Source organism: Megascapheus bottae, chromosome 3, assembly GCF_031878675.1.
Source record: "Megascapheus bottae isolate mThoBot1 chromosome 3, mThoBot2.hap1, whole genome shotgun sequence".
Lineage (NCBI taxonomy): Eukaryota > Metazoa > Chordata > Mammalia > Rodentia > Geomyidae > Megascapheus > Megascapheus bottae.
This window is the reverse complement of record NC_143511.1, coordinates 15,932,316-15,945,221: the sequence shown is the minus strand read 5'-3', so window position 1 is coordinate 15,945,221 and position 12,906 is coordinate 15,932,316. Positions and strand designations below refer to the sequence as shown.

Below are 12,906 nucleotides of genomic sequence, written 5' to 3'. Positions count from 1 at the left end.
GGGGCTTGCCTGGCTTTGAACGGTGATCCTCAGATCTCAGATTCCTCAGTAGCTTAGGTTATAAGCTTGAACCACCAGCTCCAGGCTCAGAAAGGTATTTGTAACTGGAGGTTTGTAAGTATATCTTTCAAGGTATGAAGCATTAGGCTTAAAACGGTATATATTGTGTCCTGCTCTTGGCTCTAGGGCTTCTTTCTCTCCTTCACAGTTTAAACTGAATATATAAAGTAACAATGATCCCTAAAGTATGCAAGGAAATTGTCTGGCAAATCAAGAACTACATAGGTGTTTCCATTGTAAGTCTTTTAGTTATGACAAAGGTTGATAAACTTGTTTTGTAAATAGTCCTATAGTATAGTTTCAGCCTGGATGAGACATAAAACTTCATCTCAGCTACTAAACTATTACCATGATGGCTCAGAAACAAAAATACCCAATGTCTAAACCTGTGTCACTATTTCCAAATAAAATTTTACAAACATTAAAATTAGATTTATCAGTTATCATGCAAAAATACTTTCAAAATATTTTATTTAAATCAGCCAGGAAGCAGGGTATGGTAGCTCATGCCTGTAATCCTAGCAACTCAGGATGCTGAGATCTGAGGTTCAAAGCCAGCCTGGGCACAAAAGGACCTAAGACTCTTATCGCCAATTAACCTCCAGAAAATAGGAAGTGGGGTTTGGCTCAAGGGTAGGGTCGAAGCCTTGAGCTAAAGAGCTCAGGGAAGCACCCAGGCAGCACCCTATGACCCCCCTAAAAAAATCACAACCAGGAGCTGGTGGCTCAGGCCTGTAATCATAGCTATTCAGAAAGCTGAGATCTGAGGACTGCAGTTCAAATCCATCCCAGGCAAATATGGAAAATCCATGAGACTCTTGTCTCCAGTTAATCACCAAAAATCCAGAAGTGGAATTGTTTCTCAAGTGGTAGAGTGTCAGCTTTAAGCACAAAAGGTCAGGAACAATGTATAAGCCTTGAATTCAAGCCCCAGGATTAGCACACACACACACACAAAGGGTAAAAAACGATCTTTAGTTATTTAAAAAAAAAGTCCTGGTTCTGCATAAACAAGTATACAAATTTAAATAAGTATATTATTTGAATTAAGTCTTCTAGAAATTTTCTCTCTCTCTCACACACACACATTTAGGCGCACACACACACACACACACACACACACACACACACACAGATACCTGTTTTCAGAGACCGGGTTGATGTTTATAAACTATTTCCAACTTTTTGATTCCAAAAAGTAGCATGAAGATATCAAAACACCAAAGGAGAAAAGCTGCATTTTAATGAATTTGAATAATGAAATTTTCAAGTATATGATAATTGTTTTTTTTTCTTTTATGTGGATTTGTACATAGGAGACTTCTCACAACTTTCTAAGCACCTGGAGTTGACAGTACCATGGTATTCTATAGGTACCTTCATGGCTTAACATGCAATGACATTTTACTTCTTTCAAATTCTGTATGAAGCATATAATTGAATCCACACTTCCTCACCTTATCAAGGCTGTTTTGAAGTCTTCTTGGGCCCCTGCTGGGCCAAGACTACATCTCGGTACAGAAAAGTTTAATTATATTGGATCTATTTCTAGTAGGAAATATGTGAGAGTTCAGAATTCTCACGTGTAGGCTCAACATATTTATTAGCTACATTTAAAATAGTGGAGGTGGGTTAGAGTGATTTTTGAGAATTCTAAAAATGCAAGAGTTTGAGGGTATGAATTCTGCTTTGGACAACCTCCAGACATATCTTCAATTCCTTCAAAACAACTTTATCTGCTGTTGTTTTATATGTGCATTTTAATGGTGATTATTGATTTCCTTGCTAAATAGGCAAACCAAAAGTAAATGGAAATTCATGGAAGGAGTTTCTCTAAAAAGACGAACTAATTCTTAGAATGCCTATGACTATGGTATTAGTATTCATGGTAGTTCAGGAAGAAAGAGGAAAATCAATTCCATCTCTTTCCTGAAATCCCATTTAAATTAATTATTTTTACTCCAAATGTAACATGCATACCTAATTGAATTGCTTCAGGTTTTCTTTTTTTTTTTAATTTGAAATGTGAAATCTTTGGCCCATTTCTAAACACTCCAATTCTCCTCAATCCTACGTGTGGAATACTCTCCCCAAGGCTGCCCACAGTCCTTCGTTTCACGAGTACCCGAGTTAACTCATTCTGCAAATATCCAAGCCACACCTGCATCATTACTGGGAAGAATGGAAGGCCCCAGAACCTCACTCAGGCAAGAAATAAAATGTTCACCTTGGTAGAAAATTGAGAACTCACTTTTGGAATAGCAATTTATTGTTTTTAAAAAAAGAAACAACACCTTAGTCTGTTACAGGAAGTTAATAAAAATCTTAGTCTCTGCTATAGGGAGTTAATACAGCACCTCCTATATGATATAGTGTCTTCATTTAACACTGCTTTTGTTCTGGTTATTCCTTGGTTCCTTATAGGACTTTCAGTGGGATTGACAAAGAAGAAGGGTGGTAGTTTCTATAAAAATTATATGCATGTATATATACATATATCCATGTTTTATATAATCTTAACTGTAAGTGGTGGTCACAGTAAATCCAGGCAGAAGTTGAAAATCATTTCCAAGATCATTTGCTCTTCCACCTATGGTTCAGGAAACTTCTCTTGGTGCTTCTTTTGCATTTAAAAATATAAAATCAAGCCAGGAGCAATGACTCTTGCCTGTAATCCTAGCTACTAAGATGCTGAGATCTGAGGATCAAGCTTCAAAGCCAGCCCTGGTACAAAAGGAACTGACTTTTATCTCCAATTAATCTCTAGAAAACAGGAAGTGGGGCTTGGCTCAAGGGTAGCATGGTAGCCTGGAGCTAAAGAGCTCAGGGACTGTGCCCAGGCCGCGTTCAAGCCCCATGACCCCCCCAAAAAATACAAAATAATACTGTCTTCATCTGGAAGATGAATGTATAAAACATGAACAAGAATTAGGAATTGACTGGCTGGTCACTGGTAGCTGGCACCATTAATACTAGGTGTTCAGAGGCTGAGATCTGAAGACTGAGATTTGAAGCTAACCAGAACAGAAAAGTCTGTGAGATTCTTATTCTCAATTAATCAGTAAAACATCCACAGTAGAAGTAGGTCTCAAGTGCTACCACATGAGGATCAGAGTTCAAGTTTGAGGACCTACACCAAAAGAAATATAATGAGGGGTGAGGGTGGAGGGAGGGAAATGGGGACCAAGACATGAGAAAGGGTGTCAATGTATGTGAAGTAATGCACCTTATATCTGGTGAATATGATGTAACCCTTCTATTAACTACAATAAAAAATATGAAAAAAAGAAATTAAAAAATGCTCAAAGATTCTACTTAGCCATCAGACTGCATTATAGAAGTCTTGGATTAATAGTTTTCTTTCCCAGATTTGTTTATATAGAGTGCAAAAAATATGAATCTCACATTTCTTCTAGGTGATGGTGTAGCTCATGTCTGTAATTTTAGGTGTACAGATGGCTGAGATCTGATGATTGTGGTTTGAAGCCAGCTCAGGTAGAAATGTCTGTGAGACTCTTATCTCCAATTAACTAGACATAGAGATGTGGGTAAAGTGACAGAGTGACAGCCTTTAGAAAAAAAATAAGAAGGAGAATGAGAGCATGAGTCCCTGAGCTGAAGCCCCAGTATTGGCACAAAAACAAAACAAAACAAAACCAACTCTATGTTTACAAAAAGTAGACAGAAAATTGAGTGAATTAAATTAACTTTAATGAAAGATTATAGGATTACATTTGGGCTTTTAAAAGTTCTGATCATATAATTATATGTTACTTCTAAAAGGCTTACATAAAATCCCTTAAATATTTATGCAAACACACTCACCACAACATTGGTAAAGCAAGGAGATAGGCCAAAAATCAAGGTATGAAATTTTTTTTTTTTGCCAGTCCTGGGCTTGGGTTCAGGATCTGAGCACTGTCCTTGGACTTTCTCAAGGCTAGAGCTCTACCACTTGAGCCTCAGCACCACTTCCGGCTTTTTGCTATGTATGTGGTACCGAGGAATCGAACCCGGGTCTTCATGCATGCTAGGCAAGCACTCTACCACTAGGCCAAACTCCCGGCCCTCAAGGTATGAATTTTAAGTCAACTGTTCATTGAGAACAATATCTTGGAGGAGGCACTGAAGAGTTATGTGAGTACCTGCTCTACAACACGATTTGCACAAGCAGTTTAAGGTAAGGTGGTTAGACAGACAAAAGAGTGGAAGGGAAGCTAAGGAGATTTTATCTAAAACTAAAGACCCCGGTGTACAGGCAGGCTATGCTTAGATGTGTGGGAGCGAGGCCCAGAAACCAAGAGATCACTTTATTTTTAAAGATGAACAACAGAAGGATTTAGGCTTGACTGTTATTAATCGGTTGAATAAGGATAAGATCCAATATTAGAACAAATCAACACACACAATTATAGGATTAAAGAACACTGAGACTTCAGAAAGAACAAAATTTATAATAGGGAATTTATGATGTCATAATAACAAGAGTTGGCAAAAATCTTCCTGAAAAGAGTCAGATACTAAATATTTTAGGATACAAACTCTTGGCTACAACTGTTTTATTCTGTAGTTAGGAAAAGCAGCCATGGACCATATGCAAATAACCAGCAAGACCATATTTCAATAAAACTATATTTATGGACCCTAACATTTGAATTTCATAAAATTCTTGTTTTGATCCTTTTAATTACTTAAAAAGGTAAACTCTATTCTTAGTTGATGGGCCATACAGAAACAGATGGCAGGCCAGATTTGGTCTGTAGACTACTGTTTGCCAGTCTTGATAATAAGATAGCACACACTGAGGACTTTTGAAATATGAATGACTTCATAATATGTTAATTTTAGCAAATCATAATAGATGACTCTTTTTATATCTTGAATGAGTTTTGGTACTTTTAATCATGTGCTGAGATACAATCTAGTCCAGCAAATTGTTACTAAAGACAAATTTAAGAAATAGAAGAGGAAGCTTTAATTAACGCATGCATTGTCTGCAGAATTTGCTTCATCTATTCCAATGTATATTTTCTGAATACATTCTACTTTCTATTTACTTGATATTAATTTTCTCTGGTAAAAAGACTTGAACTGTCTCTCAGCTTCATTTGCTCACAGGCGGTCATGTACCACTTGAGCCACACCTTTGGTCTGGCATATTGATTGGAGATAGAATTTCAATCAGCAAATTTCTATTGTTTATCTGTATATTTAGGATATAAGTTGAAAAGACAAATCCTCTCTCTCCTCATTGTAGTGTTCTTTACTGAGAGGTTAAACTCAGTAAAAAAAAATCACATAAATACCTTTGATTCACAGTGGGAAGAAAAAAGGACATAAATCATGATTTTGTTAAATACAGTGTCTGCTTTAGGATAGGTAGGTAAGATAGACTGTGTGTGTGTGTGTGTGTGTGTGTGTGTGTGTGTGTGTGTGTGTGTGTGTGTATGTATGCTCATTGATGTGTGCGGGCTAATGCACATATACCAGTACTAGGTATGAACTCAGGGCTCAGATACTGCTCCTTAGCATTTTTGTTCAAGGCTGGTGCTCTACTACTTGAGCCACAACTTCACCTCCAGACTTTTGCCAGTTAATTGAATGTAAGAGTCTCATGGATTTTTCCTGCTCAGGCTACCTTTGAACCACAATCCTCAGGCCTCAATCTCCTGAGAGAAAAAGTAACCTCTTCAAGAAAGGGTACTGGGAAAAATGGCTAAATCACATGCAAATGATCCCTATTTCTTTCCTGCACTATTAGCAATTCTTTGTATATCAGCAATCTTAATTTTTGTCTACTATAGGACAGAATAGAGAAACTCATAACTTTTTTGCCTTTGCCAGTAACTTCCTAAAGTGATCTCCAATAGCTCAGCAAGTAAAGGCATGTATTAACTAATGGAATTAAATAAAAAATTTGCATAGTAAAGGAAACAGTCATTAGTCTAAAAAAACAGCCTATAGATAGGAGGGGAGAATTGTCATCTATACATCAGCAAGGTATCAATAACAGGGATGAATATTACAGGGAGCTCAAAATCTAAGTACCCAAAGGATCAAAAGCCTTATTAGTAGCTCAGAAAATGAACTGAACAGATACATCATTTCTTTTTGCATATGTGTATGCCACTTCTAAGGCTTGAACTCAGGGCCTGGGCACTGTCCCTGAACTTTCCTGCTCAAGGCTGGTGCTCTGCTCTTGAGTGACAGCTCCACTTCAAGCTTTTTGGTGATTAATTGGACTTAATAGTTTCACAGACTTTTCTGCCTTGGCTTGCTTGAACCATGATCTTTAGGTCAGACATTTGATTCAGTAATACTTCTAGTTGCTTGTTTTCCCCAATTTTTCAGTTGCTGAGATATTGTCTAAAGCTGCACCACTGTGACCAAGACCATACCAAAGGAGAAGAATGAATATTTACTCAGGCTAAGTGAGCATCTTATCAATGAACCCTTTCACTTTCTAGAGATGAAAATATTAAATAATGAATAAAAGTGGAGATAGATATTATTTGTATGTTTATTACAATAACTTTAGAAACTTTTTTTTAAAAGAAACTTACTTAAGACACTAAGGAGCAATTTTCTTACTACAAAGGTGACTTATATTAAATAAACCGCCATGACATCAAGTTAAAAGCTTAAATGAGGGCCGGGAGTTTGGCCTAGTGGTTAAAAGTGCTTGCCTAGCATGCATGAAGACCCGGGTTCGATTCCTTGGTACCACATACATAGAAAAAAGCCGGAAGTGGTGCTGAGGCTCAAGTGGTAGAGCTCTAGCTTTGAGAAAGTCCAAGGAGAGTGCTCAGGCCCTGAGCTCAAGCCCAGGACTGGCAAAAATAAATAAATAAATAAATAAATAAATAAATAAAAGCTTAAATGACATAAGAATGCTAATATGAAGAGACATGAAAAATGAAGAAATAAAAGCTCCTGAATACAAAGATGAAGAAAAGCCATTGTATAATTATATTAGAAATTATTCAGGGAATACATGAAAAATATAAAAATGCAAGATTTACTACCTTACAAATTGGAAAATATCCTTTGAAAAAGATCATTGTGGGCTTCTTTATATAAGAACATGATACTGAAATAGAGATAACTTTGAAAAGAATAGATTATCTGAGTACTTTATCTTATTTCAACAGTTTTTGGACTGTTTGTATTTCAATATAATGTTATGTTGATTACGATTGTTGTGTAGATGTATCAGAATCATGTATCTTCAGGTTTATTCTTCTTTTTTACTGAGAAAAAGTGAATTTTTAATTATCTTGTGAATCTACCTAGAAAAACACACACAAGCAATGTTTCACAACTGCAAATTTAAACTTTTGGTACTAAAAAAGACACGAAACAACAAACACAAAAACCACAGGCTTAAACATATTAATTATTGACTGGTCTTAAGGTTAATATTTAACAGTAATTCAGTATTTTCCTCCTTGGCTATCGTAATGTTTTAGCACCAAACGATCTCCCCCAGAGGTACTAGTGCCAGCGTCAGGAGATGTTCCCTCACATGTGCTCTGCACACATCCACCACCACTCTCACCACACACAGGAGACATGGGCAGGCCATGCCACATGCTGACCCCCAGGGCAATGGAAACCAGACAGAGCCAGGGTCACACGACTTTAAGTAGTACATTCGTAGAAGATGTGAGTGCCATGATTTAGAAGATGCAGAGTTATTGCCTAAACAGTACTCTATACATTCCCATTGTGTTCAGGAAAACACTTTAAATTGTTACTTAATTTACACCATAATTACTACTCCTTGTGAGTTTTGAAGTTAATTTACTAAAAAGATTAGTGGAGCCTCGGTTTCGAGTCTGGGACAGTGGTGTGGCTTCATGGGAGAGGCTGGGTGAGGCAAATGGGCCATTGTATGTTGCTGTCTCCTGCTCCTGAGGTTGGCCATGGAAAGTGCTACGACTGGCTATGCCTCTTGGGAAGCGGATGCGATCTGGGGGTGGTTGCCCTGCAAATACTGTGGGTGGAAGCAACTGGAGTTCTCTGATCAGGAACAGTGTGTTGAAGTGGTGCTCAAGTGATAGAGTGATAGCCTTTGCCATTCTGAATCACTGAATGTCTGTCTGCTGTAGTTCTCTCACTGTAAACGTAAGTGTTACACGTGTCAACCCACCAGACGCTGTGTTACTACTGGGGACAGCAGGGTTCTTTTTGTGTCTGCCTTATTGGGATTACTTGCATTTCCAAGCATGGGACTGGCAGGAGCAATTCCCTTTCCTCCCACAGCACTGCCACTAGGTTTCCGGGAGGCAATTCCATCTTCTTTGAGGTCACTATCTGCAGTGCTGATCTGACTCCTTTTGGGGTATGCCACAACTGAAGGTATAGCTGGTCCAGCATGGTCACTGTACCATCTCTGCATCTGGCTGGAAGAAACACTTCTCTGTACTTTATGGTGAGGTGAGTGGCCAGTGTTGTTGCTGAGGTCTCTGCTTGGCCTAACCTTCGAAAGTGAAAGGTTGCTGCTAGAACTGGAGTCACTAGCATCCAGCTCTGAAGATTTTCTCCCCAGCAACAAATACGTAGCTGTGATGTCATCCTATTTCATTTTACTAAGAGATTCTTGAATATTTTCTCGTGACTATCCCATTCCTAATACCTATTCTCTTCTGGTCTGAGGTGTCTAGTTCTGGTTCGATGAATGGCTTAAGTTCATCTTTCCTCATGCTCTGCATTGATCCACCTGTCTTTCATGATTTGCTCCAGAATGCTACTGTTTAACTGGGTTCAAAACCAGGAAGCACTGAGGAGGTTTTCACAGTCTGTAGACATGTAGAAAGGTATTCTGTATTTCCCTCTCAATACACACACTCTCTCTCTCAGTTCCTTTAAGTTTTGCCCATCAAAGGGAAGTGACCCACTGACTAGGCCCATGGAACTTTTTGCCTTGGAAGAGTTCTGGGGTGGCATATGGAGGACGACCACAAACGTGTCTGGTTTACTTCCAACAGGAAGCTCATTGCTAAACCCCAGATCTGCTATTTTAATGTTCATATCTGCATCTAACAATATATTGTCAGCCTTCAGCCTTGAGGTCTCTGTGAACTATTCGTTTTTGGTGGCAATACTGTACTGAAGAGACAATCTGTCTAAATTTAGCTCTTGTTTCTTTTTCCTTCATTCTTCCATGTGTGACCAAATAGCCAAATACTTCACCTCCACTTCCATACTCCATGATTAAGTAGAGTGTTTATTCAGTTTCAGTGACTTAAAACAATTTCACTATGTTTGGATGATTTAAAATCTTCATTATTCTTACTTCTCTGAAGAACTTTTGTAGACTTGTTGGATTCAACTGAGTTTTGTCTATTATTTTTATTGCAACAACTCTGCCAGTAAAGACATGTCTTGCCAATTTCAATTTTGCAAAATTCCCCTTGCCGATTGTTTTCAACAGTCTGTAGTTTCCAATGTGAGGTTGTTCATCTGCACAGGAAGATATTGAGTTTCTACACCTTGCTCCAGAGCGGCCAGTGCAGGAGGTAACTTCTTGTCTCCCATCTCCATGTGAGGTGTGGTTTTGGGCCGGGGGATCCGAGTGGACATCTTACTGCGTTTCAAGGCCGCACCCTACAAGGGCGAACACAAAACCACCCTGCAATGGGCTCATCCTCTCAGGGTCACTACACCCTTGGCTAACAGCCTGGCAGGGGCAGGGTGGGGCATATTCAGCTTTATTCTTTTCCCTTGATTTTTTTGCCTTTATAGTGCCTTTTGGTTTTCTAATATGAACTGTAGAATTTTCTTTTTTTATTAAATAATTTTTATTGTGATTAATAGAAGGGTTACATTATATTCACCAGATAGAAGGTGCATAACTTCACAAACATTGATACCTTTTCTTATGACATGGTCCCCATTTCCCTTCCACCCTACCCCCACCTACCTTGATTTCCCCCCTTCCCTATAAAATTTCAAATAGCCAATTAAGCACATATATCAGATAATATGAAATAATGTAACAATATGAGATAACCAAGGGATGGCAAAAGATATGAGAGATAACATAGTACATAAAAGACCACAGTCATTCATTATATGGCTTTTGTTTCCTTTTCCTTACATTTAGTGTCATACTATTTGGCCTAATGTCTCTAGATTTTGTTCTATTGTAAATCTCTGCTAGGAGAGCCCGAGGTTTCTACTGATTATGACAAATGAGGGAGACTATTGGGCCTATGTTCCTTTGAGTCTGGCTTACTTCACTTAATATAATTTTTTCTAAGTCTTTCCATTTCCTTACAAATGGGGAGATGTCGTTCTTTCTGACAGCATCATAGAATTCCACTGAGTATAAATACCACATCTTGTTGATCCACTCATCAACTGAGGGATATTTGGGTTGGTTCCATATCTTTGCTATGATAAATAGTGCTGCAATGAACATCATTGTACTAGTGGATTTAGTATGCCCTTGTTTCTGGACAGTTGGGTAAGTGCCAAGTAGTGGAATTGCTGGGTCATAGGGGAGTTCTATGTTTATCTTTTGAGGAACTGCCATACTGCTTTCCACAGTGGTTGAATAAGTTTGCACTCCCACCAACAGTGTAGTAGTGATCCCTCCTGGCCGCATCCCCTCCAGCATCTGTTGTTATTAGTCTTCTTGATCCTGGCCATTCTAACTGGAGTGAGGTGGAATCTTAGAGTTGTTTTGATTTGCATTTCTTTTATGACCAGAGATGTCAAGCATTTCTTCTTGTGTCTATAGGCCATTTTTGTTTCTTCTTCAGAGAAGGCTCTCTTTAAGTCTTTGGCCCATCTTTTAATGGGATGGTTGTTACTTTGGAGATTAGTTTTGGAGTGATTCAATTTTTTGAGCTGTTGATATATTTTAGATATAAGGCCTTTGTCCATTGTATGGTTAGTGAAGATCTTCTAACATTCAGTAAGCTTCCTGATTAATTTGCTAGCCATGTCTTTTGCCATACAGAAGCTCTGCAGTTTAATGCAGTCCTACTTATCCAGCCTTTCTCTGATTTGTTGTGTTTCTTGGTCCTTATTTAGAAAGTTTTGACCTATGCCAAGGAAGTCTAGTGTGTCTCCTATTCCTTCTTGTAAAGTTTTCAGTGTGTTGGCTTTTCCTCGAGGTCTTTGATCCATTTGGAGTTAATTCTAGTGCAGGTTGACAAAGAAGGACCCAAGGCTTTTTTTTATGCAGGTGCTTAGCTATGAACTGTAGAATTTTCTTAATTTCAAACTCTGTGAAAATTATCAGTGATACTTTGATGGGAATTACATTGAATATATAAATATATTTGGAAAGTTTGAATGCTTTAACAAATTAAACTTTCAATCCATGAACATAAGAAATCTTTTTTTTAATTTTTTGGTATGTGTACATTCTCTTCAATTTCTTACATTTGAATTTTGAAGTTTTTAGCTATTTTACTTCCTTGATTATATTACCCCTTTAATTTTTTAATACTATATAAATATGTACTATATATGCTATACACTACATATACTAAATTGTATAAATATAGTATATAGCATGTATATATATATATATATATGGAATTGCTTTCATGATTTCTTTCCCAGCAATGTAATTGTTACATAAAAATACCATAGCTAATTAACAACAAAGGTCCCCAAAACATACATTGGAAGAAGTCTTGTTCCTCCAGGAAATGGTGCAGGAAAAACTAGATAGCCAAAGTTCGGGCCAAAGCAACTCCAACCCTTTCTCTCACACAATGCAAAAATCAACTCAAAATAAATAAAAAATCTAAACATAAGACCATAAACTGCAAATCTATGAAAAGAAATGTAAAAGGAACAATTCAAGAGAACAGTATAGGTAACGATTTGTTTTATATAAGACCCCCCCCCAAAACAAAGAGAGAGTGATAAGGAGAAGAAGACAAATGTGATTTATACTAAACTAAAAAGCTGTACACAGGAAAAGAAACTAGCCACAGAAAGAAAACACCTACAGAATGGGGAAACTGATAATCTGAACTATACATTTGACAAAAGATTAATACTCAAAACATATAGCAACTTAAAACTTCCTAACAAACAACTACTAGTCCAGTATCAAATGATTTTATGATGGACAGATAATTCTCTAAAGAAAATTTCAAATGGATGAGAAATTTATGAAAAAATGTTCATAATTAGTTGTCAGGGAAATGCAAATCAAATCTATAAAGAGATCACTCAATCAGATTTCTATTCTCTGAAAGCTAAAAGAGAAGATACTGGTGAGGATGTGTAGAAAAAGAAACTTACATAATGCTAGTGGGAAAGTAAACTATTATATAGACAAAGTCACCTTACAAAGCATTATAAAGGATCTTTAGAGACAAATGTATATTCATATATGTTATCTTATTGTGGAACAGTGGACTCACTACATAACAACAATGGTTCAATTGACTAAGGCAACAACATAAATGGACTTAGATAATTTCATATTCAACACAGCAAAGGTATGTCTGAATTGTCAATCTTTCTTCAAAGCAATTGTATTTAATATTTACAAATTCCAAGCTGATTTTTAACAGAAGAAAACTTCAGAAAAATGTTGACAATTTAAATACGACAATTGCAAATAGTTACCTAAGGAATGTAACACCAACTTCACATTTTGAAAGTAAAGGAACAGATTGTTCTGGAAAACATAAAATGTTTTGTTTAACGAGAATGCACAAAAAAATCTTCAAAATTATCTTTCCATCACTGTCACATGCACTATATTCTCTAAACAATCAATGAGAAATCATAATTGAAATCAAATGTGCTGGATGGTATCTCAGTAATGCATTCCATATCAAAATAGGCAGTTCCTAATTTGCAGATGAG

At 37.2% G+C, this 12,906-nt stretch overlaps 1 pseudogene; it reads right to left on the bottom strand.

Moving 5' to 3' along the window:
- Window positions 1-7,817: 7,817 nt before the first annotated feature.
- LOC150065006 (MAP/microtubule affinity-regulating kinase 3 pseudogene) lies at window positions 7,818-9,245 on the bottom strand (annotated as a pseudogene).
- Window positions 9,246-12,906: the final 3,661 nt, after the last annotated feature.